At 38.8% G+C, this 25,781-nt stretch overlaps 1 protein-coding gene across 2 annotated transcripts in view; it reads left to right on the top strand.

Annotated features, from left to right (window-relative positions):
• Positions 1-6,597: 6,597 nt before the first annotated feature.
• The window catches only part of RAF1 (Raf-1 proto-oncogene, serine/threonine kinase), a 78,169-nt gene continuing 58,985 nt past the window's right edge, over positions 6,598-25,781 (top strand). Inside the window, exons 1-2 of one of the 2 annotated variants that reach the window (XM_067002857.1) lie at positions 6,653-6,792; positions 22,606-22,738. The gene's annotated coding sequence lies outside the window, so the exon portion shown is untranslated. Of the gene's footprint in view, positions 6,793-22,605; positions 22,739-25,781 lie in introns of both variants that reach the window. The other variant, XM_067002859.1, reaches the window with a different exon arrangement.

The following is a 25,781-nucleotide window of genomic DNA, read 5'->3' as shown; positions in this document are numbered from 1 at the left end:
AATCATGAGTTTTTCTGCTCTGCTCTTCTTGGAGCTTAGAGAAAGTTCACCCTGCTTAGTATTTCTTCCATTATTTTCTAGGATCTTCTACTTTTTGTATGGTAAATAGCAAGGGCTGATCAGGAAAAGTTTAGGCTGGTGCTCATTTGAACAAAAGAGCTGCAAAATGTTCTTTTTCTTGTCTGTACATTACTCTTGTGGTGGCTGTGTAGCCTACCCTTCCCACAACCTCATTAAAGGCATGTTAAAAAAATACAGGGTCTGTAGCTTTGTATCAAATTCTCTGGCTATTAATCAGGGCAAGAAGCACTGTGCTGTGGTGGTCCTGTTTGTCTTGGTCTGCAAGGTAAGGGTATGTCTGTGGTTGTATAGTTAGAATAGATGATTCTGAAAAATAAAGTTTTTATTGTGACTATGTAGTTAAATGATTGGATTTAAAATTTAACTTCTATTTTACTTTGGACTAGAGTTTCCATAATCTTACTTTCTGTCAAGGGAGGGAAACTAGATCAGTGAATTGAATTTGTATCTATTGAGTTTCACTTTTAATACCTTTGCCACAGCCTGTTTGGTTTGCAAAAAAAAATACAGACGGATACAGATACAAATAAAGCCAAAAAGCTGTTTTCATTGATTTGACTTTTATTGTTGCTTTTTGTTCTTCCTAAGATTAAGACACCGAATCCAAACTTCTTCATAAAGCACTTGAAAACCTGTCTTAGCCCTCTGTAAAAATGAGAGAGAGCCCCATCAGGAGTCAGTCTCCTCTAGGAAAGAAACTCAAGCACTTGCTTCCCAGCTGATAACAGAGGACATGGAGCCTGGGGACTCCTCCCACCCTACCACATAAAACAAGGCACTGAACATCAAGGATCCAGTTTCAACCACAAAGCAGTTGTTATCAACACCAAGGAGTGTCTTTATTCTCATCCTGGCTCTTGACCCGTATCATGAAGATAAATACGCTTTATGGTTGCTTTTCCTATGTATGTATATTGCATGGGATAAGGGAGAATGAAGAGTAATGAAAGTCTAAAGATCTTGTTCCAACAATTTCAGTTGAAATTTTGGCCTGATCTAAGTATGTGCACCACCCTTTTTGCAACTTGCCTTTAATGAAACTATTACTTACTTGAAAGGACCTATAATGGTAATATTTTACATCTACCACACATTCATAGCAAGTATACATTTTTCAGAATCCTTGTTACGTGTATTTACTGCTGCTCCATGCAGTTTAGATGGCAGTTTAGTTTTTAGATGCAGTTGATAGTAAAACATCTAATACTATATTACTCAATTATGTTATTAATGGCATCACAGAGAATTTGTCCATAGTCACACGAGGGTGGCAGGTCTGAGACTAAAACCCTTAATTCTGCCCCACAAGTCCTTATGGTAACTCAGCCATAACTGTTGACTTGGAGGACTCTAGGATCCTCCTTTTTTTTTTTTTTTTTTTTTTTTTTGCCTCTGCTGAGATGCCAAATTGTTACGAGGGCAGTTTATGAAGCCCAACAACTTAGTGCTCCCTAGTTGCATTCACGAATGTACTAACTACAACCTATCTCACCCTGAAGAATGATTCTGGCCATCAGTTTTCTGAGCTAAACAAAATGAAGCAGTTCTTTCCCTCCAAAATGATATAACTTCTGCATTATCTTAGACTATCATTTTTAGACTCAGCCCTGTCCCAGATGTACAAAAATTCTAGTGTGTTACTTAGTAATGTGGTGTGATTGATCTAAGAAAGAGAGAGACTGGTGGTACTTCCCAATGATGTAATAGTCATATGGGAGTTCACTCCCCTGCTCACATTTACTTGCTGGTTTTCTGTGTCTCCATCTACAAAGCACTATAAATTACACAGAGATTTCAAGGGTATTGAGAGCCTGTACACGAAGGGCAAACAAAATGTTAACTACTACATCATCTTAGATTATCAAAATGAGCAGGCATAGAAATTCCTATAAGAAATCCAGGACGTTGATGATATTATTTTTGTTTTAATTTTGATCAGTTTTAACCCCAAAAGTGAGGGCAGTAGTCTACCAGGGTATAAAAGTGATGCAAAAAGTAGAGTAGCCTACTTCTCTGATTCTGAAATAATACTAAGAATTAAACATATACATATAAGAAACTGTATCATCTAGAAATTAATTTATTTGGAATAACACATTTGCTTATTTAACTAGTGACGTATTTAATTGTAGCCAGGATTTGTGTTTGTTACAGACATCCAGGCAGCTGTTTGCCTGTCCTGCCCAAGTCTGTATATGTGCAATTGTGAAAGCACTTGTCTCCTTTGGGCTTGGGTTTCTGTTCTGAGTGAGCAACCACAAAACATAGTCAAAAAGAGTGAGAAAGAAATAAAGTAAAAATACTGTAACAACAGTCATGAAGCAAGTCCAAGTCAATAACAGAATGGTCTTGCTAGGAAACTGAGATCCTTGAAAATATTCTTTGCATACTTAATGTTTCACCAAGCCTGCTACAGCTAATTCAAATAATTTACCTGCACATGAACAATTAATTAAAAGAAGCACACAGTACAGGTTATAAATCAATGTTCAGTCTGTTGATAAATTCAGGTCATGATACATATGAAATCCCTACTTGAGGGAAATACTTATGACAGTAGATTTTGAATCTTTTCAGCTGGTGGCATAAATGAGAGGCAAATGTGGCAATGAGACGCATTTACTGAGCAAAATACCACTCTAGCTCAGAGATCTGAATCTGGTTAGCATTTGACAGGATTTTTTTCATTCCAAGTGAAACAAGAGAGAGATCAAATCAGTCTAAATCAGTTCTCAGTCTAAAGCAAAATCCTCACGTTGAAGGAATTAATGTAACAAGGTTTGGCTCTGCTAATCCTCGCACACTTTGTACTCAACAGAAAGAGACAGGATCTTCCAGAAACCAACTCAAAATAAAAAATGGGAGTCTACTTCTTTCTATAAAGACCCTAAAGTTTGATACTGCAAGTTAGACTGTGGAGATATTCCCATCCCCTCTCAAAAACATAAGTAAAGTTGCTCTCCCTACAGTTGCAGAACTGAATAAAAACCTTAGGATTTGAACTTAGATTTTCTATGCCTTCCACACCATATTTCTATGCCTTCCACACCATATCTCTGTATCATTAGTTTTAAAACCTGCTTTCTCCACAGTACAGATGCCTAACCTTTTTTCACAATGTCCAAAAAAGAAAAAATAAGTCAACAAAGGAAAGAGCAACATGCCTGCAAGAGGCATGACAGGGTAGGTAGGAATCTTTCTCTAGAGATTAGTTGAAAAGAAACTGTTTATTAGTGGCAGCTACACAGCACCAAGATTGAGGTCTGAATAAAATACACTTGCATTTGAGAATAAAACAGAAAAATGTATGTTTACCCTAATGCTCAGGACTCACCATCTGCTTTACAAATATTTACATGGTAAGAGCTTAAGGCTTCTTGTGTGTTCTGCTCTCATGGACTCACTCCTTTATATTGCTCGGTGATAGAAATGCAAAAAGTTGATGAATCATGACCAGTAGTGGTAACTCAGTCCCCACTGTTAAATATCTAAGCAGCACCCCATATTCTTTTTACAGCTGCCTTAGGCTACCGTGGAGGCTTCCTAGAGTATCTGGCTGAATTTTCTGCCCAGCACAAGCATTTCTGCACCATCCGTCATAGAAAAAGTACTGTTACGTACATTCAAAGTACATACGAAGAGATACCACATTTAAAACCACTTTTAGCCAAATAACTTATTAAATAGAATGGAACATGTACCCCCAAATCACAATTTGGTTCTCAATATCTTAGGGACTTGTAATTCTGCCATCCATGCTTCATCATGGAAAATTCTTCCCAAGGGGAGAAGAGCCCCCTGACAGAGCCCAGTGTGGTGTCACATGTTTTCTTTCCTGGTGGTCACCTACTTTTTAGTGCTCATTACATCTTGGGTTGTGCTGACCTCAAGAGGCTGCTTGGTGGTAGATAGTCCATAGATGCTTCCAATTTCCCAGAGACAAGGCTACTTAGGATTCACTGGACTTTCTGCCTTCTGAAGCTTCTCTGAGCCCTGTGGACCAAGCAGAAAGCTTTCTAAGACAGTGTTACTACTTCTGAGCTCTCTGACAACTGCTGTGTCAGCTTACACTGTTTTACATAATCTGTATATATCTTGAATGCTGGAAAACAAAAAAATAAATAGCAGATCAGAAACTCCCTTACCGAAATCAACAAAGTTTTAGCAATTCCTTAAAAAAAAAAAAAAAGTAACTCAGTGGACAAATTCACAATGAACAAATTCCAAAAATCTTTGACTCATCGTTAAGCCATGATCTGAAGCATTTTCAGGGAGGTGTATCAGGCTGCTAGCCAGTAGCAGGAAGACAAAGTTATGGTTTTGGGTCACTTACACAAAATTCTTGATGTTAAGAACAACTCTACAGAATAGTTGCTTCAATATGGGAGACCTGCAAGATTTCCACCTTAGTTACACTTCATGTGACGAAACACTGAAGCATCACAGTGACAATGGAGACTCCTGAACTGTGATATTCAGTGCCAGGTGATAAATAAACCACAGAATGATATTAGCTTTCTTATGTTTCGCTTTAAGAGCTTGCAAACTAGGACAATGAGAATGAAATGTTAGCCGAGAACCAGATGTACCAAGAAGAACCAGGAGGAACTGTGATCCAAAGAGTAACCGAAATATTACAAGGATTACGCTGGGCCCATTTGTCCAATCTCTTCCCGCAACAACAGCCCAGTGAAGGCAGAACACTTCCTGCGTGTGAGTAACGTGGCATCACTTACAGCTGGCAGAACTGCTTGGGGCTGGCTTTCCAAGTTTCTAATTAGTTGAGCAAATGTGAATACCAAATATTACCTATGCCAGGAGAAGAAAATATGCCAATGCTACAGAAGTTGCCAAATGGCTTAAAAAATATAGAACCTTCTGTATGCAATGAAGAAAACGGACATACAATGTCAGTTGCTCTGTTCAAGATCTTTGCTTTATGGGTTTTTTACTCTGCATTTTTTACTTATAAAGAGACAGAGAAGCTGTCTTGTCAAAAATCACTTTCAAGCAAAAAAAAAAAAAAAAGGCAAAAAAAAAAAAGCAATTTCAGTGCTACATACAACTATATTCCAAGTGCAGACCACTCTTGTTCTCTCAAAGTGGAGTTTTGCTGTTGCAAAACTTATCTGAGGATAAGACCAACACTTTTTCTGTTTCTCTTGATCTGTAGTCTTTCTTGGCAACAAACAATTAAGCCTGCCAAAACTTAGATAAATAACAAGGTGAAGCGTGAGGGCAGAAGTTGAGCATTTACCACCTAACTAAATGAACTTTATTCCCTTGAGGCTGCAGGAGGAACAGTGGTTTAGTGAGCTACGTATGGGATGGGCAGTCTGAGCACTGTACTCTAATCTGGGCTCTGCTGCTGACTCATCATGTCACCTTTGGCAAATAACTGCCTTGATACTCTTGTTTTTTCTTCCGTGAAGTGGTCACACTCTGTTGCAGACACAAGTTACCGAAGTTAGAGATCCTAGAATAGTTAGGATGAACAATTTCCCAATCACATTAACTGTCAATCCTTAATTTTGTTCTCTTTTACAGGAAGAAGGGGCAGCAAGTGACAGAAAATTAAAAGTTCAAGCAAGGTAATTCAGCTCCTTAGTCTCAGAGAGTGGATTTATTCCAGTTGCACACTGTGTAAAATTAAGGTAAAAACCTGAGACCTAATTATCAAAGGCTGGGTGAGAGACGGTGCTCCATATTGTTCCTAGACAGAAATGGTAGTTGGAGTTATGAGTGTATTGAATGAGCTATGAAACGAACTTGGAAAATCTGACCTGTGAGATTATTGTCAGCAGTGATCTGCTGCCAAGCAGCTTATTCTTATTTATTCCATTAAAGTCAACCTTGCTGACACAAGCCTTTTTTAAAGGCAATCTGCTTCGTGCGTGCCTGTCCTGTTACTAGGTTACTAGAGAATAAAATATCTGTTTTTTTGTAAACCCCTGTTCTTGCTTTTGGAAGTCCGGTCACACAAATCTGTTGTAGAACAGATCTATTTGCATCTTTGATTTCTGTTTACTTACCCCTAGCCTTTCCCAGCTATTCCTTTTTTACATTTTGATGAACTCCTCTTGCCTGCTTTCCCAAGCCCTGCCATAAGATAAATAGAGGATTCAGACTATTTGGTTTTGACCGGTGCCAAGGTTTTGCTCGGCAGCATGCTGATCATGGCTGCAATTCCTGGCTTGCAGGGATTTGGGATCCAGTTACATTTGCTGGCGTCAAGCAGACTCTACAGACCACTGTGAAATATTGAATCTAAAAATAAAAGAGTTAAAAAGTATGAAACCAAAGAGAGAGGGATAATAAAATTCCAGGAAAATCGTAGAAAAGTTTTGAAGAGACACATAAGCTGTCTCAGGGGAAAACACTAACATATTGGGGGCAGTTTAAATTAAGCCTATGGGTTTGCCTTTTTTAGCTCTGTCACCCATGTGACGCTCAAGAGTTCAGTGTGTGGGTCCAGGTATTTCTGCTAACACAAAGAACGCATTACAGCCTTTTGGAGAGGCAGATCGTTCTGTCTCAGCTTATTCCCCTTGCTCTGCTAAGAACTGTTAACCCCAGGTACACTTTGTTTCTGTTTACCAAAATCCTCCCAGATGGGATCCCTTCTCAGTCTTCGGATTTCTCCTTCGGATGAAAACCACTCCTGATGGTGCCAGCAGGCTAGCTGGGCGTGGGAAGCATTTTCAGGCTCTGGTGAGTCTCAGGGGGGATGAGTGGGGGAATATTATTTTCACAGTTTTTGCAGAGCTTTTAAATTCTTTTTTTGTACAGTGACATACAGAAGATTAGTTAATCTGTGAAAAGTCCAGGCTAAATGATCAAGATTAAATACCTGCAGGATTAAATACTGCTTCACAAGGTTACAATAATGAGTCTGAGCTCAGATAGGAATAAATGAGTGCTATTTCTAAGAGGCATTTTATGAATCTCTCACGAAAAACTTGGTGGGAGCTTCCTTGTGTTCTGAGGAAAGATGCAATTATCTATGAAATTGTCTTTTCCTGTTTAACATTAAACCAGCACAAGAATTAGATTTTATTAAGTAAAAAGTTGCATTTTAAGGACAACTTTTAAGGGCAACTGTCCTTTCCTCACTAGCACAGTTCCATTTTAGGATTTCCAAACTGCCTGTTTTTGAATTGTTTGCAAAAATTCTTTCTAGATATAATCAAGATCTTTTTGCAAGAGACTTTATTTTTGCCTCCTTTTTGATGCTTTGAAATTAAAACCACGATGACTGTGAAGCGGAGGTTTAAAAGTAGATGTGTGTTTACATAACAATGTATTATATATACACAATACTAGAGCTCCATGGCTACCCGTAATTGCAGTGATAATTTATCTGCAGTAGCTCCTTGGAAGTTTGCATATAGGTCAGAAGTTTCCAAATGATGATTGAGATTATATGTGTTATGGATTGCATTCTCAAAGTATGCCACGGTTTAGTCATGGGACTCATTAGCATTCACGAGAGCTGTGAAGTTTTGCTCCCTCATAGCAAACCGAAAGTCCAGCCCTGTGTACCTCTACCAGCCCTGTTCCAGGTTGCTGAGATGTTACAATGCCTCCTCTCAGCTCTTAACTCAATTTCTCAATGCATTGCTGCAATGGATTCTATTGCAGGGGATGGAGCAATAGGACCGAATACCTTCCTTGGCCTTGTAACATTATGCAATTTTGAGATGGCCTTGGTTCTTGATCCATCTTAAGTTTGGTAGCTCATACTGTGCTTTCTAAAGAAACCTAGAAGTGACCTCCTGCCAGAATTAAGCGAGCGTTTAACACTGCACAGGCATTTCTCTTGGGGGTCCTTCTAACATTTGGAGACAGAACCTCTGTTGTCCCAACTGTGTGACCCGAAAGTACCCAACGTGCAGCATTTAATGAGTTATCATTTTTAATAGTATAGTTAAAATGAAATGTTATAGTAACATATAATAATTTAAAAGGCACAATCCAAGTATTTTAAAAACTGTACTGCTAATTTATATTTCTTCATTTCTCTCATTAGCTTCATAGTATGAATTTGGAGCTATATGTTTTACTTTGCATCAGAGAAAAAGCTAATGGAACCAGCAGGCAGGCATTTGAAGCTCTTTCACATCGTCTCAGGCTGTGTGTGTTCTAAACAAAGACACCTAAAAAATAAGGATGCAAAATACCTGTTACTTACGTATATGAACGTGACGGATTCCTTTATAGTTTTGCAGCACATCAGGTTTGCAGCTTAACAGCTGATTAAATTCGCCGTACAGTGAGAGATTCTGAGACTACAAAGGAACTAAATACATTGCTCTGTTACGCTATGGAAGTCACCGGGTTAGTGAGCCTGATCATCAAATTGTTGTTTCAGCCACAGAACAAATCCTTTGAGCCCCTGTTTGATAAAAATGATTGCATAGGTTACATTTCTCATTAGAGCAAAAAGCTGTCAAACTCACCTCCCAAAGACTTTAATTTTTTTCCTAGATAGTCTGAGGTTTAATACATTTCAGCCATGTATTTGGAATTCATTTTAAGGATGTAACAGCCATTTGTATCTTATGATAGAAAAAAGTGTCAAGTGTTTTGATGACTGTCCAGAGAAGGAGAATTTCTGACAGCAGGTCAGAAGCCCCAAAGAAAGCAATAGCATCCCCTCTATTAAGCTTGTATCAGCCAGGTCATTAAGGTCTGGAGTTTCTGCCTGACTCCTAATTTCTTCAGCTGCCAGAGAAGTCTAGCATCTCTTAACTCCCTCAGTCTTGTGCTGTATGTTGAGGTTCTTGTGAAATCCTTCCTCTTGCAGCTTAGTAAAAATAAGCGATTACATGCCTAGTATGCAATCCTACCCTACCTTTTCTTGTAACTGAAACAGAGGTCAAGACAAAAGGTAAGGCACGTGAAATACCAATTATTTTCCAAAACAGAGAACTGAGGCAGAGACTAAGTTGTTCAAGGACACACAGTTGCCACTCTTGGTGCAGGAACCTAACCAGACTCACTGAAGCTCACAGGAAGCTACGACCACCATAGAGGAAGAGACGAGCAGACTTCTGTGCCAGACAGATCCAGTTTAACGGTAGGACAGAGCGCTGCCAAAGTAAGCTGACTTTTGGTAAAAGTAGAAAAGGTAGAAGTTCTGAAGGGAAGCCAAGATAAAGCAAACCAGAATCATGGAAACCTGAAAGCTGCTTAGAACAGTCCCAGATCTGTTCAAGTGCAGCGAGGAAACCAAGTGTTAGAAGGAAGGAGGGGACTTTCTTCTTATTGTCCCTCTGAGGTACTTTGTAAGTAAACATGTTAAAAGTCTCATCCAAAGTCTGAGCATTGTGTTCTCTCATTATCACATCCGAACAGTGCAACCAGTGATCATGGGGTAAGCCCTGGGCAACGTGCAAAAATTTCTTGAGGTTTCACACAGATGTTTTAAGTTTCAGGGCTTCAGTGTTTAAACCCCACTGTGAGGAAGGACACCAGGCACAATGTTGGCCCCTCGCAGCCATGTGGGAGCTGCTGCTGTTTATTATTTGTTTGCTGGGGATTGCAAATGACCAAGTGACTCAGCCTCTAAATAAATCTGGTGGATGACCAGCAAGGGGAACTTTATCAGTCTAAAAGATGTCAGTAGACACATCTTTAACCAAATCAATCAATTCATCGAATTTGAAGCACTTGCTTGAAAGACTGAGTACACTACAGCTTCAAAGAAATAGTTGAAAAATCCTTAATAGAGTAAAGGTTACTTTTTTTTCCTTCCTGAGAAATTGATCGACTGTTGCTCTTGTATCCACATGGACACCCACACCCACAAAATCACCCTAGGGCAGAGAACCAGCATGAAAATTTACAGCCCAAACAAACTGTTGGCAAACTAACAAGCAACAGAAATCAGAATTTTGTACTTGGAAACACCAAGCAGGCATGGTTATCTACACCACTCAGATGTGTAGTGTATATTATGTGTCATGTTCTCAGATAGCTTTAAAATCTAGCATACTATCCTTATATGCTTCAAGTAACTCCATCTATTATTCTATACCTTTTCTTTTGGTTGTATGCAGCCATAAGTATTTCACAGAAGTCAGCTAGGTTTTTGTTAACTGCGTTGCTTAATATACCCCAGGTGTCTTTGCATGCATTTTCACTATTGTCAGCAGCCGGTGCTAGCCAAACTGGCACTGAGATCAACTGAACTGTGTGGACAGACTGGAGTATGCTACCGAAATTCTTTGGCTATCGGCTGGCCATACAAGCATTAGCAATTCAAGATCTGCAATGCTGAGCAGGGTTTAGTGACGTCTACACTAATGCTGCCCCTTTTCCTGTAGCTATATTTAAGGCCCACGTAACCAGTGTAAAGGAATTAGGACTAGCTCTCCCAAGATCCAGCTCACAAAACATTTTCATGAGTTTCTGGAGCTGCTAACTAAGGTAGCGGCAGAGATCATTTTGTTTGGTGTCCATTATTTCCTGCCTTGTTTTAAAGAGTGATTGCTGGAGCAAGTAGGATGTGTTGCATCTGAATGTCAGCGAGGCAGGAATGCTGCCAGAACAACCAAGGAGCCAAACTTTTAGGCAGTTTTCCATATCTACAATAAAACTCAAGTCTCTAGCAAAGTTATCTAAGGAATCCGGGCTTAGAACAATAAATGAAAAAGGAATGACACAGATATGGCTGTGCCGTGAGGGGGAAAAAAAAAAAAAAAAAAAGCTAGGCATTTAATGACTTTGGACAAAGTTTCCTACACAGTTATATCACTGCACTGCTTTTATTCCTCATAAAAATCTGAGTCAACTTACTGCCAACTTCAGTAGATAGGTTCAGATTCTCATTCTGAATCTGGGTAATCTGGGCAAATGAAAATGATCCTGAAGAGAGATCAAAAGTTATTGCCCACCCTCACCCATTCAAGTGCTACATGAAATAAATTATGATCCTCTAGCCAATGACCAAAATGCTGTGTATACTTCCATCCAGTGTTTAAATTATTTGGTGCCCCAGCTACGTTATAATTTGTGACAGCAGATAAGGATATCTTACTATATTTCTTAGTCCTCTGTCACCCCCATAGGGCAAAAACCTCAGATGCTGTGGCTAAACAGTGCGTGGCTGGCCTGTTATATTAGAACAGTGTGATGTACAATGGCTGGTTGCTGCATTCTCTCTCTCTTTTTTTTTTTTTTTCCCCTTCAGCTAGGGAACGAATATGGTTCCTTTTTCTGTCTTTGGTTGCTGACTTCCAAGAAACTTGTAGAAATTTAATTATTTTTGAGACCTTGGCTCATGTGTTAAACACGTCTGTAATTTGGAGCGAGAGATATACTGAACCATTACATAAGCTTCCTTTCCTTAGGAAAGCAAGCTAATCAAGATTGTTCCATGAAAATCCCCACACCCAAATGACTGGAAGTGCATTTTTTCACAAACACAGACCAAAGCCAAACACTAAGCATCAGAAGCCCTTTGCCCAGTGTCCTTTTTCTTGGCAGTGATACACGCTTGTGTTTCAGAATGAAGCACATATTGTTTCTCATCTGCTTCAAGGAAGAAGCTTATATGTTTTTAATAGTAATGTCAAGTTATATTTCCAACAATTCAGTCGAATGGAAACCATCGAAAGATTACCATTAATCAGGCTGCAAGAAAAAGAATAGGTATAACCAAATGGAAAAAGTAGTAAGATTTTTTTTCCTGAATGCTAGGTTACTGTAATTCTTCCCTCTAAGCTCCTAAGCTATACTCTGTCTCATATCACTGGCAGACATCCCATACATCTTCAAAATCTGAAGCAAAAAGAATGGGACGGGTATTCTGGGCATTCATACCACGTCAGATTAATATTGTTGGCTATCTACTCTGCATACCACAATTAAGTCAGTGCTGCCTCAGCTGCAAACTAGTCTGGATCACGTTGTTGTAGCTGATGTGGTCACTACCTGCTTAATTTTTGAAGTTTGTATGCTATCTTTTTTCTGGTGTTCATATGTTCCTATAGCATGGATTGTGCTGTTCGCTGAAGCCCTCTGTGCTCCTTTCCAGTACCTCTCTGTAGGTGGGGGAGCAAGAGAATTTTGATTGTACTTTCCCCCCCAAAGCACAAAGATGCTTAAAGCACAATCACTCCCAGTGGGTGAGCCAAATGGGGGTAGTGGTGCCATCTGTATAAACAAGACCAGCAGCTCTGCTCTTGCTGTGTGCACAGCTGGAAGAACGGACCAGCATTTGCAAGAAAATGAACTATGTTCCCTTTGCTATTGAGCTGATCCCTTCACAAAATGCTACTACATCTAAATAGTTCTCCCACAAAAAAAAAAAAATGTGCTTGGTTTTATGTATTTTAATCATACTGCAACAGGAGTTTAATTGAATCCCTGTTCATTTTGATACTCAGAAGTATATTGAATTTGAAAACGAATTGAAGTATATTCAGTTTGATACTCAAATTTAATACTTGCTCATATGAACTCCAGAAGGTATGCAGAAGCCCCTGCTTAAAGAACCTCATGTCTGAGGATCCTTAGCTTGTTCCCTCCTCTGAATATTTTCAATCAGTGACCGCTCTTATCTTCAGCTCGAATTTTGGGAGAATCAGCTCATCAGGTGGCAGTGTCAGGGCGTTCAGACAGAAGAAACCTTCTTACTTTGGAGACACCAGAGAAAGAATCCAGAATTCTTACACAAAGTTTTATTCTACTGTGCCTTGTACCCTTATTAACTCACAGGACAAGAAGAAAGCATGTGTAGTTCCATAAAGAATGTGGACTTTAATTGAAATGGAAGACCACATCCCCCTGGTGCTCAAACACTCTGGTATGTGAAATGATTGGTTAGGGAAAAAAAAAAATCAAAGTTTTGGCAAGCCCTGGTTTTGCACGCCCCAAACACCAGGCAGACACCTGCACAAATGTTTGCATACAAATAAAACTCTGTGGACACAGAAGCCTGGAAAAAAAAAAAAAAAACACAACACATCTAAAAGCTCAACCACACTATAGAAGCCACAGTTCTTAACTGAACTAGCGATTAACTTAAAGTCATTGTACTAAAGGAAAAAATGCAGAGCAGAAATATTTTTGCTAAATGACGGCAGATTCACACCCTTTGACACAAGTACTTTACTCACATTTTTAACTAGTTGACTGAATTTTACACGGAGGTATTTTTAGCTGCACCTGCAGATTGGTTTTGCTTTTTTTAAAACGTCTACACACATACCTGTAATCTTGTAAACTTTCCCACTGTATCAACACGCTGATCAAAGCAGCACCACACACTTAACCATCTCGTGGAGGTTCTTGCCCACAGGCAGGGATTGCCTGAAACAGATGATCCTGCTTTATAACATGCACAAGACTTAGAACGTCCTTTTCTCTTTCTAAAACAGGGGAACCTGCAGGTGGACAATGCAAGACTTAAACTGTCCCTAAGCAGAGGCCACAAACATGTTCACCTTGAAAGCTCTTCCAAGCTCGCCACGCTATGTTAGACGCTGTTACAGAACCATAGGCTGCTTTCCCCTGTCCATGTGTTGTGCATCATTTATAGGCCAGGTGTGAACTAAAATGCAAAAACAAGTGCTTGAACTAAAACCATGCATTTATGGATAGCAAGACAACATTTTCTTAAGCTGAACTGAAATTAAGCTGAAATTAAGCCCAACCACCAGCTTATTTTTATTTCCTTTTACCCTAGTTATTTTCCTTCTTATTACATACATGGGAATAATTCTAGTATTTTTTTAGGCAACTAGAATTTAAGCTGTCTACTTATTCATTGGTGCCTAAAAAAGCTAGTTAAAACTGAGTATCTTCTGCAAACTTTCATATGGAGAATTATTCAACCTTTTTTGTTAGGAAACGTAATGGATATCAAACAAACCTGGTAGTTACAGGAACTACATGATATGAAACACTTTTGGATATAGAAGCTTGTAACTACAGGCAGAGACAGCAGTGCTCCTACCTAGAGTGAAGGGTATCCAAGATTTTCTATTATAAACCTTGAGCCGTTTGTTCCAAAAGCCAAACTTTGAATACTTGGGATTAATTACTTTTCTGCAACATTCATTCTGAACTGCCTAGGCTGTGTGCCTGATTTTTGAATCTACTTTCTTCACTACAGGCTTTTTGCATTTGGCTTATGTGCAGCATGCTATTTTTAATTTGATTCTGCGTGTATACACAACTACAGTGGTGAGTGGAGATTTGCTAATAGTACAAAAAGGACTTGTCCAGAAGCAGAACATTGCTACACCATTGCACACACAGAGCTTATCTAATGACTAACTACAAATAAAAGGAAATCATTTACTAGGGGAAGGCTGCGTAGTTCTAGTGCAACGTTATCTTGCCCAGTAGACCATATGGGAAGCCTTTTAGGGAAACGTTGCATCTCCTTGCAAGAAAATTGACTTTCTTTCTACCCAAAGCTCATATACATTGAGTAAAAAGCCTGGTTTGTCTTACAATTCTTACATTATTCTCAGAATTGTTGTCTGCTTTCCCATATATACAACAGAACAGAGACAACAATGAAAGAATGGATATGGTAACAACAACAAAAAAAGAAAAGAGAGAAAGAAACCTCATTTCTCCTACTCCATGCTCTTGCAGAAAGCAGAAGTCCATGAAATTGCTTAACAGCAGAAGATATTTCTTCAACAGAGGAAACAGCTGAAGAAAAGGCACTATACTGGTCACAGTAGTTCCACTCGTAGAGAAGATACATAATTACCCTCTAAAAAAGAGGGCAGGCTTCTGCCCACTGAGAGACAAGTAGGCCACCCATAGCCACTATCTTAATCTAGACCAAGGAGACAGCTGGGCAGTAAGGCTGTTATCTGCTACTAAGGGTGGCAGCAGGCAGAAGAGGCTACATGAACAGCTGAAGGAACAAAAGGCAGAAAAAAATCAGTGTTTCTCAAAACAAGGAGAAGGAAAGTAGAATCAGTATTCTAGTTCAAGGTAGTTCAAGGCTTTTTTTTTTTTTTCTCCTGCTGCTGCACTAACACAAGATAGTGATTTGCAATAAATTCTGCTGCTGCTTCCTCCCCACCTTTACATTTGCATTGACTCGTACAGCTAGACACGTTAATAGCAGAATCTTCTCAAACTGTGACAGTAAAAGATGCTTTATTGCAAAACATTTGCCTAAGTGCAAAGTGCCAAATGCAAAATAACAAGAATAACCCTGATTTTGCAAAATGGGGAGGAGAAAGTGGGTCAAGCTTAAGTGTACTCGTCGCAGATCTGCCGAATTGCTAACACCTGAAGCTAATGGGTAGCAGCAGTAACTGCAATTGCTCATTGAGGTTCTCCTTGCCTTATTAAATCAAGTCAATACATGTTCAATGATCAGAATCTCTCAGCTTCAATCTTGTGTTGGAGCTCAGGGGAGGAGACTTGTATACTGAGGGCTTCACTGTTCTCATAAGAATAAACAGTATAAAAATGGAAGCATGAGCGATCTGCCTTGCCTGGGGATATTATTGAAACCTGGTTACATGTAGATTTATACTTATTTGGTGATGGCAACTCCCCCTCTGAAGTCACCTGTAGCAGGTGAGGAATTCCTTGGGTGTATCTGATACTTCATTTAGCTTTGGGCAGATAACAAGAAAAATTACAGGTTAGCTAGCTAGTTCAAAAGAGAAAAAAATGCATTGCAATTAGAGAGTCTATTATAAGCAGGAGACTAATACCTGCCAAGCTGCATTCTGGGATGCTGGGATCTGTTCCCAGTGCCATCAGATGACATGCAGAAGAAGATGCAGTAAGTACAAGGCTTTGATTTTGAAATTATATACATAAATATATATACACATATCTTTTTTTTTTTTTTTAATCTGAGGGAAGATGGTAATCACTGTTTAATCAAGGATAATGTTTTCAAGGTGTAGAAGCAGCTCTGGTCTTCTTCAGATTATATATTAAAGTTGGCTATATACTTATAAATCTTGTGTTGTCATGAGAAAGAGTTTCAAATTGTCTGTGGGGATGGTTTTATTCTGAACAGTACGCCATACGTTGCCCACTAAGTACAAAAATATATGGTTGCTGTCTGGAGAGAGCTAAGTGCCTAGTATATAATGTTAGTTAAGAAAAGTTTTTAAACACCAGAACTAATTTTACATGTGGACTGGAGACAGCTCCAATTTTATGTTTCCACAAAGTACGTAACAGATCCTTGTGACAGCTTGGTGTCCCCTTCGTATGCGTTCAGCTCATACATTAGATAAGCGCTGCTTAGAAATGCTTTATATGCATACATGTCTTGAGGCCTATGTGGCAACACTGAATGAAGCAACCAGCATTCAGGAATTTACACAGTCACTGCAGTTATTTTACAAACTTATCAAGGTGCAGCCCAATTGGCTATATTATCATCCACTATTCAGATTAACCGTTTCCCATTAAAGCCTCCATCTCTATATTGTGAACGGTAGATGATGCTTTTGATGTGTATAGGCATGTACAGGAGGGGCTTCTTGTAGTGATTTTATTCCCCAGATAACCGTTCTTTTTTCCTGATGTGAATGTAGGAACCTTTACCTGAAAGACTAGTAGTGTAAGACCGCCCAAATACTGCGTTAATTCATGATACACTACTTAATGCAAAATGATTGGTTTTAGATTTACAGAAGATTCAATTCTTTAAGAGGCATTCAAATATGTCTAGAATACCAAAATTAATATAACTTCATGCTGTGAACTTTATCCTGTTTTGCTTATTAATGACATATCCATTGGCCAGAGTTAAACTGTAAGAACTAGCTTAGTGTAGTGCTGTGGAAAAAAAACAACCCCAAACCTGCTTCAATTCCACCCAACCTGCCTACCTCAGTCTCCCTGCCAGTTTAATTGCTCAGTCCAATCTTGCAAGTGAATGCCTCCTACAAAGTGTTTTTCAGCAACTTCCTGAATTTGGTTTCTTTCACAGGCTTGCCTTTGGATTCCTTTACATATCGCCAAAAGCTCCCAGTTCTTTCCTCAAAGTCTCAAAACCCCAAATATATGCTTTGCCTACCTTCCCAATTCTCTGTATAAACACAAAGCTGCAAGAATTCCATGATTGTCTGACTTCCATCAGGAATATCCAAGCAATTGAAATTGTTTAAAGAGCTGTGAATTTTTAACTTGCATGAACATATGCTACTCCTACTCAAAGTTTATTTGCTAAGGAGGACTTGTGGAAAAATTATTTCTCCAAAGAATTACACAAATTACTGAATAGGCTAATGATGAAGAAGAACTGTTACATAAAACCAGAGCAATGTCTTAGAAATTTTAGACTTAGTGTTGTCCAATAGAGCTTTATATAAGTACCCAGATTCAAATTTGGTTATTATACTACTATTCTTAAGCTAAATAGATGCTATGGTACATAATGAACAGTCACATTCTGATCAGGATCATGGTAAATGAAAGAGATTACTGACTGAAGTCTTTATTTATGGACAAAGGTACTAGAGATGAACCATGGAGTAACAGGATCATCGTTCTTTGGTATAGTTTAGTGAAATGAATACTTTGTGCTTGAAGTACCAGTGTAGCTTTCACACCAGTACTTTTTATCCAGTGTTTGTCGTGCTTCCTGTTTTCCCCACCCACTGCAACTTTAAATTATTAACTATCAATTTATATGGAAAATATTATTTATGCTATCATACTATCTCTTTGCTTACAACAAATGGAACCCTGCCTGTTTATGACAAACTGCACCAAGTCCCCCCTTTCTGTATCCTGCATCTCCAAATGCGAATTCATACGTACTCCATGGATACAGTTTGTCTTAAAAAGACAGTTTTTGTTCTCCTGGTTTCAATTACACATTAAATTCTGAGATTATAAAAAGATATGATCTCATTGCTTAACTGTCTCCAACTACCAGTGGATTTATTTATTTTTAATTCAACAAGCAAAATGCAGTATTTCATTGCTCTTTTGAACAGTGCAGAAATCTTAATGCAATGTTGCTAGCTTTTACATGCATGTTGTGCTGGTTCTTCTTTTTAGAAAGACCTGATGAGAAACAAAAACGTATTGGGCATGTTAACAGAGCTTTGGTGGTCCCTCTTCTACGGTGTAGTAATAAGACACAGAATGTTCAAGTCAGTCTTCCACTAGTGGAGAGGAAAAATCATTGAGGAAACTAGGTGTTTACCATGACGCTTGTCTTGTTTACTTTAATCTTTGTGCAAGCAGTGATTAGAGATTATCCAAGAAAAATGTATTTTTGAAATGGCAGTGCCAGTAAGTAGGCCCGAAGCTTGAAATATCCAGTGGCTCCTACATCATAGATGTCGAACCCTTTCAAATGTTGCACTTGAATTACCTACAAAGGGTATATCAACGCTCCTAGTGAAGCTTGTGTCGTGGGATTGGTAGGCATATCTTAGTTTTATTGAACTTCGGACATGTAACATCTTGAGCATAGATACTAATGAACCCCTACAGGATATGTGTATACATTCAGACTGCTTTCTATGGTGATACCCATGATAACAACTTCTCACTACTATTATTTGTTTCTTTACCTATACTAAAATAGGCAGGTATATAACCTGATCACGTCCCCTCTTGCAATGTAGCATATATTGTAAGTACTTGAACAAAACAAGATGTATTAGATATGTTTTGAAATGAGCACAAAGATAATTCAAAACATTCAGATTCTCTTAGGTTCACATAATTTAACTGCTTAGAGTCATGTGGTTTATCACTAGTTGGGCCTTAACATTCTGCTCCAGTGGAATTCGTTGGGTAATATCAAAAGCAACTGGAAAAAAAAGATAAAAATGAAATATAGCTTCAATCTAGCTGTATTGTTCAATACTGGCAAATGCAATACTTCTTTCACACAAGCAAAAAAGCAATTGTCCAAGCAAGTTGTAATTGCTTTCTAACAGGAAGGAAAAGATGCTTAATCTCTTTCAGAAGAAGTAGAAATTAGTCATATGCAGAACAAAATCTATTCATATGCAAAAATCACTCATCTATAAATTGCAGCTGTTTTCAGATGCAGTGTTAGATTACTTGCTATACCCTGAAAATAACTGCAAACCAGCAGAGAATGCTAATGTATATTTATTTCAAGTTAATTACTTACGCAAAATGCATCTGTTGGATGACACTGATAAAGCTCATGATTTTTCACACTCCTGATCTTGCACAGTTCAAAATGTAATGATTGTTCAAAATGTATCTCAGTTGAGAAAGAGAGCTCATCAAGAATCTTTCAACAAAATGTTTTTTGCTTGGAAAATGACACTCGAAGCCAAAAGCTTTGCATGGAAGTTGAGTTATTTTGGTGAAGCTTTTGTCAGGAAAGGTTTCAGTGTTCCAAGACAAAGCTTCTGGTTTAGATGACAGTCCTTCATTCCAAATTAGCAAATAATGCAGCAAACAGACCACTTGCTTAGAACAAAATAAGCTTCAGGATTTTGCTCCTATTAATATGTATTTCTATAAAGAAAAATATCTCCCTTGGGAGAGACTGGAAGACCTACTGAGAAGCAGTCACCAGAGTTGGGTTTGGGTATCCACCTCAGTTATGGCAGAACTTGAAGACCTAGCATGCAGATGAGAGAGAGAGAGAATTTATCCCTAACTTTTTATTTGATTTATTGACAAGTTTCAAAAATGGTCCTGTCTTTACCCTCTAAAACTTTTTTTTGGGAGGTGGGGGCTCTTCCCAGAACACTTCCAACACATCAAGTAATTTCTAAACCAGAGAGAACTGCTTTGCAGGTGGCAAATAAAGTTGCACTGTTATAGGACTCAAGCTAGGAAACAGGAGACTGCAGTCACTGTAGCATAAATCAACCTGAATTCCTCCCTTCAGATAAAAGAAGCACAAAAAAAAAAAGTCAAAACTGAAGGAGGCTCTATGTAGAACTTGCAGTTTATTCTGTAAGCAGGTTTACGTAGTTGAATTATTTAGGAGGTTAAAAAGCAGAGAACTAACTTTCTTTAAAGCAGAAGCATCCTACTCGAGCCTTTTGCGTACAGTACCACAGCAATTTTTCCCCTTCCCCCAAGAGTTTTTAACTATCTTTCTCTCCTAGCACCATCCCCTTTCGTACTTAGTAGAAGCTAAAATGCCAGACTCTTCCCTCTCCAATATGCTTCGTGACAGGAAAACAAATGGATGAATGGAAGTGGAAAATGTCTTTAACTATAAATTTAGTGGTGGTATTGCAGAAATAACTTCAAAAAGCCCAGGTTGGATGCCAAAATATCCCAAGGAAGAAAGTTTCCACAACAAAACCAAGAAAAGCATATGGAGGGAGTGTGTTTTATTTAGATTATCCTGAGCGCTCTGAACTTGGCTCTGTAATGTTGCCAGTTGTCCTAAATGTATAGAATGCAGTTTGCCTTTGGGGTACAGGAACTTTTGAAACTGCCTGATTATAAAGGCTTCCAGCAGTACCCCACGCTCTGTTCCACCATTCTATCTGGTTACATCAGTTAGTGAGGCACCTGATCACTAGTTACAGCAGCCTGCTTTCATTTAATCATGGTTTTGATGCCCTTACTTACATTTCTACTCCATGTGGGTTGCAGTGTGCACCTGCTCTTACCATGCGCTTAAAACAGCTTTTAGACTGGAGTTCTCTTCTCAGACCTGAACAGAGGAAACACCAACTGTTTCTCAGACCTCCTCTAAGCTGAGAGGGAGCCCAGCCGGCCTGCTGTTTGCAGGAACAGATGGGGAGAGGGGATGAGTGCTGGTCTGGACTTCTGGATGTTTTCTGTTTCCTTTCCTCCTATGAAGATGGCATTAATGACTGCCCTACCTATTTAACCTAAGCTGGAAAAAATCATATTGTCTCCTGAAAGAGAAGGACAGATCCATCTGCCTTGTGATGTAATGGCCTAGATGTTCTACCCCAGGAGATGGAAGTAGCAGAGAGTTGAAGGGAATTTCCCCAGACCGGGCTGAAAATGATACAAGAATTGAGCTGCTAGATTTCCGAAAGACTGGCTGGATCACAGGACAGAATCATCCTACTCATGGTAGAATCATGTGAATTAGAAACACTGCTGTCATAGTTCAAAGGAATTGCTCAGGGACTATAATCTTGGTTTGGCTTGAGGAACAGACTGTCTCCTGGACGAGCCATACCGCTACCAATATGTGGAAGAATTTCCCTTTGCAGGGTTAAATGTGGAGTTGTTGATATACAGCTGGCTTCAGGACACCAGAGCTTACTGCTAACAAAATGTTGTATGTTGGCAAAGAATTTAAGATAAGTTGTTGCCACACAACTTTTATTTTGAACTTCCCACTGAAAGTCTGCATACGCTTTCCAAAAAGATCCGTAATCCACACTCCTTGCTATTTTCCAGAACCCCTGATATGGCGTATCTCAGCAGTGTTTCATTGTCCTTCACATTAAAGGTTAGATGAATCTAAGTAAGGTAGAACCGTATGTCACATGACAGCTTGGAAACAAGGTGGTAATCAGCTTTGTTCTTTAGGGAACTTGCTGATTTGTGATGGTATTTGCATTTCATACCTCCTGACATTTACAAATTTAGATCAATATAGCTGCTATAAAATAATGCTAGAGGGACAACTGAGCATCTCTAACTACTGCAACGTGAGCTGAGCATTAATTTTCTTCGTTCTTTCACGGGCCATGGGAAGAACAGGGTTGCTAGCCATAAAACTGCAGTGTTCATATGTTATAATGTCATCTCAGTATGCTGATAAGTGAATAACTCCCCTAACTTTGATTCTGTTACGTTTTGGACAGCAAGAGCAGACTGTCCATGCTGCAGGTGTTCTAGCGAAACTCCTCCTAGATAGGCATTAGATTTTACAGGTGTGTAAAACAAATGTACAAGTACTACGAGTAGTAAGAACGCATAAAAGATCAAACTTAAATTACAATCAGTTTTTCCTAGTGGGAAAGGATATGCAGCATGTGTGGCTTTGGAGAGCACGCCCTTCCATGATAAGATTCTCTACTGATAACTGAGAGTTATTCTCCCTCCTCCCCCTCCCCCCCCTTTTTAGTTTAAAGCCATTAAATTATTCCACTTTCTGCTCTAGCGTGCACTTTAATCGTTCTTCCTGTTCAAAGTGTTAGTTTTTCTTTGGTTTCCAGTTGCTCATCCTTCATTAATACTTTTTTTTTCCATAGCTTTCCAGTTAGTAGGTATTTTGGGTATATATTTTTTTCAATATTCAAGTTACATCTTGTGCTAGCAGGAATTCGGCCTTATGAATGGGTATGTCCCTCACATAACCAATGCTGATGCCTCATACAATTGAAAGTATCAGGGGAAGCATGACAATTTTCTAACCTTGGGATGTAAACAGACCCTAACTGAACAAAGCATTTCACAAATATGTTCCAAAATATTGGAACCGAGTAGTCTTTACAGTAGTGCCCAGAAGTCTTGTGAAGTTTAGCTTACCTTTGCTTTATCCTTCCTCACTGAGGTATAAAGTTTAAAATTAGAACAGAACATGACTGAAAACTGCATATTAAAACTGTCTCTAATGTCTCTCAGAGATGACCTCTCAGATTGCATTTGTGACGTGACCTGTTCTCCGTGAAGGCTTGGAACCTGGTGGTACTGTCCTGGGTATAGCTGGAGCATACCGAGAAGTCTGGTGCCTTGTGAACGTGCAGAAGGGCAGTAGGTATGGGCGCTTACGGAAGTTGTGCTTACAGCTGCTCTGGAAATGGCCCTTTTAGAGCCTTCTAGACATATCCCATGTAACGCAGGCATGTGCAAAACTCACAGCAGTGCTGAGGTTTTTACCTCAGTCACTAGTTCAGTGTTGTCAAGTCCTGAGACTTCCCTGAATCATGTAAGTTTGGTGAAGACTGGTATCAGTCCTGTGAGGATATGAGAATTCATAGCCCTATTGTGGGTTGCAGCCTTCCACAAGGACGGGACTCTTCTGAAAAACTGCCTTCCTTGCTGTACTGCCAGGCTGCTGCTTCTAGCAGTGGTGATGCTAGGACTGGAAGCAGAACTAAGTCCCTGTCAGCAAGGAGACTGAAATGTGAGTGTGGGAAAGAGCTCTTGAATTTGGGGTCAAGTAAACTTGAGAGTGGTGGTAATAATATAATGTGTGCTAGCCTCTTATCTTTTGGGGGAAGCTGAGGGAGTTGAAACAACCAAACAACACCTCTCCCCACCCCTCCCCTCCATGGGACAGATGTAATCTTTAAACAGGATTTTTTTTTTCCTGGTATAATATCATGATTTTGAGTCAATGATTTATTTTTTTCCTTTAGAAACTGTAGGTGCCACTAACTACAGATATTCCCTGTTCCTGCCTTGCTACTTGACTCTTCTTGATGTGTACTTTTGCTAACAAAGTCACTTTGGGATTCTTGAAAATCTCTCTTATGTTTAACATAGTCTCAGAACCATTTAACATCTGTTTAAGCACATTTCAGTTACTCACCTAAGTGACTTGACTAGTTTCTGGCAGAGCTACAGCTTGAGCCTATCACTGCTTTAAATCCAAGGCCTTTGTAGTTGTCATTCATTATAATCTAAAACTTGCTATATTATGGTGTATATTTTTATTCTGCATTTTATCTTTCGGACACATCTGTGTCTATGAAGAGAACTAAATGGTACAAAGCATCACATTTCAGTATTTGAGTACTCTAGAATAAAAGTAAACTGGAATGAATCAATGGAGATGGCTCATAAGAGTGACTTTAAGAACCAGGAGCTATCACAGTCTCCAAAGCCAGATGAGTCTGTTGCTCAACTCCTTAATCCTGTTATGATGTGGTAGAAACAGAAGGTAACGCAAAATACATTTATGGGCTATTTTAAATTCAAGACCAGTTCTAAAAGATGGATTTATCAAGTCATGTGCAACTCAGCACTTTATTTTCTTTTCTTTTAAAGAAGATTCTAAAACTTTGTGTGTGTGGCCATATTCCAAGCTGGAAAGAGCACTGCTTCTCTCATGTGGTTTGAAATATCCAGCCGCTTGGCCAATGATCTCATGCACCAGGGCATGTGGAATTAAGCTCTTGCTTGCATTAGTATATTAACACATCGCATACAGTCATTATCATCTCCTTTTTAACCATTCACAGTTCAGCACTGTGGTCTAGCATTTTCCAATATATGCTAATAGAAATATTGGAAGTTGTTTTATTCTCTTTCTGGCTTGTTTAGGAATGTCTTTCTGGCTTGTTTAGGAATGAATTACATTTGTGAATGAGGCTTCTTCAAAATATTTCAGACTTTGGAAAACATTATCTTGAAGCCTATTACTATAGGAGTGGGAGAGCAGGCTGGCAAGGTTGAAATGCACTGCATCACATTGCTCTGCTGTATCTCAATTTTTCCTTTGTATGTTTATTTAAAAAAACACGTGGTAGAAAAGCAACAAATCAAAAATTCTCCGTATTTGAGAAGTCATGCACCTCCTTCATGAGGATAGAGATTCATAACTTCTTCTGCCCAAGTATAAAAGTAGATATATGAATGTAAAGCACTCCATTAAGTGGCTAGTAACTCTTCCCAAAATGAAGGTTTTTTCCATCACTTTTGTGCAGTGCTTTACACTCATATGCCAAGGTTTCAAATTTTTCTACTATGGGATATTGATGTAAGCATCAAATGCATACAGATAAATGCTGCCCTTGACCTGATTCAGTGCGCTGCAGCTAACTTTTTTTGTTGGCTTGTGTTTTTCCTAGAGTTTCACTGAATATAATTTTTTTCAGTTTAAAAAAAGCAAGGACTTATTCCATGTTCACATTACATCACTCCATGTGACTACTTCTGTAGCTATTTTTGTAGCCTGTGGTCATATCACTTAGTTCCTAGAATCAGGATGATAAAGTTTAACACTGAATGATAACTTATTTAGTAAACTTCTGTATTTTTTTGACTACAGAGTTCCTCATTTTACTTCTCATTTGACCTTGGCTTTTCTGTAAACTGTCTGTTTACTAATGTTGGGTGGAGTCTGCTATACTTTCCAGAATACCTACCTGGGAAAGTGTTCGTTCTTTCTTCTTCTCACCCCACCTTATTAGGTCTATAGGCTTTCTTTTGTGAAGTCAGTCCTGTGTGCTTTAGGTTTGCTTTTTTAAAAACATGCTGCACATTTAATGTGTTGCCTAAAAAAAAAAAAAGTGCCACGTATAGACAAACAATGATACCAATGTATTTCTATATGCTCTGTATCTTAATTCCAGAAGCTAGTATCTCAGATACTTCTTTAGGATACACCTGTCAAGGATTTTCAGGTTATTAACAAAATTTTTGTAAATACAAAATAGCTTTTTAATTGTTCAAATTAAACTAGCTGGTAATTCTACTTTACTGTAAAAACTTTCAAAGTATTTTTGTCATATTGGTATTTTTTATCCGTTTTCTGGATGTTGGAGAAAAAACTGTGTGTTCATACTGCGTTAATTCTACAGAGGTCAGTCAAGGCAAAACATGGAACCTCAAGAACTTTGTGAGGATTTTGTAAAGGAACAAGAGCATCCCTAAATCTGAGCCATAATTCTTCTAAAAAGCCTAGGCGTTCTTAGATCGGTAAATCAGGATTCTTACAATAACGGAGCATTCAGAGAACAGACCTGGGTTTAAATCTTGTCCTAAATCTTTCTCAAACTAGGAGATGCACATGCTTTAAACGATAAGTAATTTTTCTGTTGATATACATTACTTATGACTATTAACCAAATTGG

This window comes from Anser cygnoides, chromosome 10 (assembly GCF_040182565.1).
Source record: "Anser cygnoides isolate HZ-2024a breed goose chromosome 10, Taihu_goose_T2T_genome, whole genome shotgun sequence".
Lineage (NCBI taxonomy): Eukaryota > Metazoa > Chordata > Aves > Anseriformes > Anatidae > Anser > Anser cygnoides.
Note: the sequence above shows the minus strand (reverse complement) of the source record. Positions and strands in the feature narration are given on the sequence as shown.